We start from the raw sequence: 3,794 nt of genomic DNA, 5'->3' as shown, positions 1-3,794 counted from the left end.
GAGCATGTTAGCTTCCTCAGGTTGCCAGCAACTGGGTGGTTTAGAACAGCAGGCATAGATTCTCACAGCTCAGGAGACCAGAAGTCTGAAATCAAGGTGTTGATGGAGTTGGTTCCTTCAGGAGGCTCTGAGGGGGAAATGGTCCCAGGCTTCTTCACCATCTCCTGGTGATTACCAGCAGCCACTCATGTTCCTTGGATTGTAGACATGTCAAACCAGTCTCTGCCTCCATCTTTACATCACCTTCTCTTTGCCTCTCTGTGTCTTCTCTTCTTATAAGGACACTGTCATTGGAGTAGAGTCACCTCAAACCCAGGATGAGCTCATCTCGAGATCCTTAATTACATCTGCAAAGGCCCTATCTCCAAGTGAAGATCCCATTCTGAGGTTTCAGGTGGACATGTATTTTGAGGGCATACTATTCAACCCACTACAGAGAAAAAAGGAAAGGTAAAGGTAAAAGATAAAGAATTATAGGGAGGCTCTCTGCTCCTTCCCATTTGACAGTTGCAGTTCTTCATGCAGTACCAGCCGCATCCCTGAGACATGATGGTGAAGGTTGGAATAAATGGATTTGGCTATACTGAGTGCCTGGACACCAGGGCTACTGTGAACTCCATCAAAGTGCAGGTTGTTGCCATCAATGACCCCTTCATTGGCCTCAACTACATGGTCTACATGTTCCAGTATGATTCCACCCATGGTAAGTTCAAGGGCATGGTCAAGGCTGAGAATGGCAAGCTTGTCATCAAAGGGAATCCCATCACTATCTTCCAGGAGCAAGATCTTGTCAACATCAAATGGGTGCTGAATGTGTTATGGAGTCCACTGGTGTCTTCATGACCCTGGAGAAGTTTGGGGTTCACTTGAAGGGTGGCACCAAGAGAGTCATCATCTCTGCCCCTTCAGCCAATGCCTTCTTGTTTGTGATGGGCATGAACCATGAGGAGTATGACAATTCCCTAAAGATCATCAGCAATGCTTCCAACTGCCTGTTCCCCTGGCCAAGGTCATCCATGACAACTTCAGCTTTGTGGAAGGACTCATGACCACTGTCCGCCATCACTGCCACCCAGAAGACTGTGGATGGCCGCTCCGGGAAGCTATGGTATGATAGCCATGGGGTTGCCCAGTACATCATCTCTGCTATACTGGCACTGCCAAGGTGGTGAGGAAGGTCATTCCAGAGCTGAATGGGAAGCTCATTGGCATGGCCTTCCACATCCCCACCCCCAATGTTTTCTGTCGTGGATCTGACCTGCCGTCTGGGGATAGTGGCCAAATACGATGACATCAAGAAGATAGTGAAGCAAGTGTCAGATGGCCCCCTGGAGGTCATCCTAGGTACACTGAGGACAAGGTTGTCTCCTGCGACTCTAACAGTGACTCTTCCACTTTTGATGCTGGGGCTGGCGTTGCTCTCAATGACCACTTTGTCAAGCTCATTTCCTGGTACAGGAATGAACTTGGCTACAGCAACCGGATTGTAGACCTCAGGGTCCACATGGCCTCCAAGGAGTAAGAGCCCCCCGGATCACCAGCTCGAGCAACAGCATGAGAGGAGGAGAGCAGCAGCTGCTGGGGAGTCCTGGCCCCAACTCGACCCCCCAACACTGAACATCGCCCATCCTCCATCACTTTCATCCCAGACCCCCTGAAGAAGGAGAGGGCCTCAGAGGGCCTCCCTGGTCATGTATCATCAGTAAACTACACTGTAACCTGCCAAAAAAAAAAAAAAAAAGAACTAAAGGGAAAAGGAAAGACAGGAAAATATAGAGATGACAGTGCTGGAAGGTGGTGGAAGTCACCAGAAGCTGCTCCTCTGATGCCCACAAGCTGGGCTTCCCAGGGCGCTGCTTCTACCCTAGAGGCCATGTTTGCCATGTCCTCCTCACAGCCCTGAGCTCACCTCTCAGGCTACCTTTCCAAATTATTTAAAGGAAAAAAACGTTGCAAAGGGTCTCCAAGGCAATCTGACCTTGACCTCCAAGGATCTGCAGCCCTTAGGCAGACCACGGCCAGGAGGGCCAGGAGGCAGCGGCCCGATCCGGCCGGCAAACAGAGGGCCCTCAGAGAGCGTGCCAGCCTGTAAATTGTCCTTTTGTTCTGCAGGCTTTACCGAACACGGTTTTATTTCATGTGACTGTGCTATTTCAGGAGGAGTAAATATTGCCGGCGGTCTGTTTAAAAAGGCCAATGACCCGACATTTTTTTTCTTTTCTTTTCTTTTCCATTTGAATGATCTCCAAGAGGCAGGCCTACCCAACCTTCATGAAGTTTTCACTCACTGGCTTTCGGTGCTAACATTCCCTTTTTCTGTCTCATGATACATGAACAAAACAGAGCAAAGACGCGGGGACGGACGCAGGAAGAGCTAACCTCGACCTGGAGAAAGAAGGGGAGATAGCGAGGTGCAACCTGGAAGAGGGCGGGAGGCACAGGCTTCCCTGCTGCTTGGCACTGCTTCCGGAGCTGGTGTTTGACCTATAATTATAGTCTCTTTCCTCTGATTTCCTCTTTGAAAATAGCAACATTCAGACTAAGCGAAGAGCAGAAAAAAGCATTACATAAAGGATCAGGGATTTATAAATACAGTTAAAATTACAGGATTGTTACCGCGTGGTTTAGCGTGCTGAAGAGAAAGGCTGGAGAGAGGGGAGCCCAGTTCTCAAAACGTGTCTCAAGGCACTAAAATGCCCAGGTGTGCCTCTATGGGCGCCAAGTCGAGCAGAGATTCACTGCAGTTCCCTCTCCCCCACCCTCACCCCCTACTGCACGTCAAAACATTGTAAAATAGGACATCCCTGGCCAGGCCCTTCCCACTCCCAGGATTTTATTGTTATTATTATTATCATTGCTATTTCTCACGCATCATCTAATTGTTCGGTCTCTTCTCTTCTAGTTCATTACTGTAAGGAGGGTTAGAGGATATTCTTGTTTTCTCAGTCCAGTACCCCCAGTCTTCTGGGAATTTCTTCTTCCCCAGATAAACTTTGTGATCATGTTGGAACTGTCATGACCCAACACCCTGATCAGGGCTGACTGGTTCAAGGGCAGGCACTGGACCCCCATTGGCCCACCCATGGGATGTCTGAACTTGGGATATGTGAGAGAGCATCAGGTTCGTCCATCTCTGGTGATAAGAACCGACAGGTATAAATACAGCCATGGAGACAGCTTGTCTGCAGTGAAAGAGCACGTAGCTACCATGAGCAAGACACAGACATAACCGAGACAAAGATCTGGTTCCAGCGTTTCCTGGGGCCCAGCTCCAGGTTTCCCTGACCTCTGCTTCATTTGGATACACAGTCTTTCCTTGGAGTCCATGAGCTAATGCATTGCTTCTTTTTCCTAAGCTGGTTCTAGTGGGGTTTCTTATGTGTGGCAACCAAAAATCTTGACTAACTCAGCAGTGCTTATGCCAAGAATTCTCTAGGAAGGTTGACAAAGTAATACCATTGGTGCAGCACCTCGGGCTTTGTTTCACAGAATGTTAAATGCATCAACTTTCAATTGCTATCATTTCTCTATATTCCAGAAAGATGAGTGTTAGGAAGAAGAATGCAAATATTCAGGCAGACTTTGTGACCCAACGGCAGACAAAGGGAAAAGGCTTAGTGAGAGAGCTTGTGACTTGACCTCTGCCTCCATGTAGAATCACTTAGAAGCCTTCCAGGTCAGAGATTTCCAAAAGAAACTGAAAGAATTTTCTTCCCGTTACCCAATGCAATGTCTCAACTCTCACTGTAGGATCTGCAGTAAGTTAAACCCAAATTCCTTTGTTTGTCTCTCTG

The 3,794-nt window shown here is 48.3% G+C and overlaps 1 pseudogene; it reads left to right on the top strand.

Moving 5' to 3' along the window:
- Positions 1 to 549: 549 nt before the first annotated feature.
- On the top strand, positions 550 to 1,522 carry LOC101441207 (glyceraldehyde-3-phosphate dehydrogenase pseudogene; annotated as a pseudogene).
- The last annotated feature ends 2,272 nt before the right edge of the window (positions 1,523 to 3,794 follow it).

This window comes from Dasypus novemcinctus, chromosome 13 (genome assembly GCF_030445035.2).
Source record: "Dasypus novemcinctus isolate mDasNov1 chromosome 13, mDasNov1.1.hap2, whole genome shotgun sequence".
Lineage (NCBI taxonomy): Eukaryota > Metazoa > Chordata > Mammalia > Cingulata > Dasypodidae > Dasypus > Dasypus novemcinctus.
This window is presented reverse-complemented; position numbering and strand designations above follow the sequence as displayed.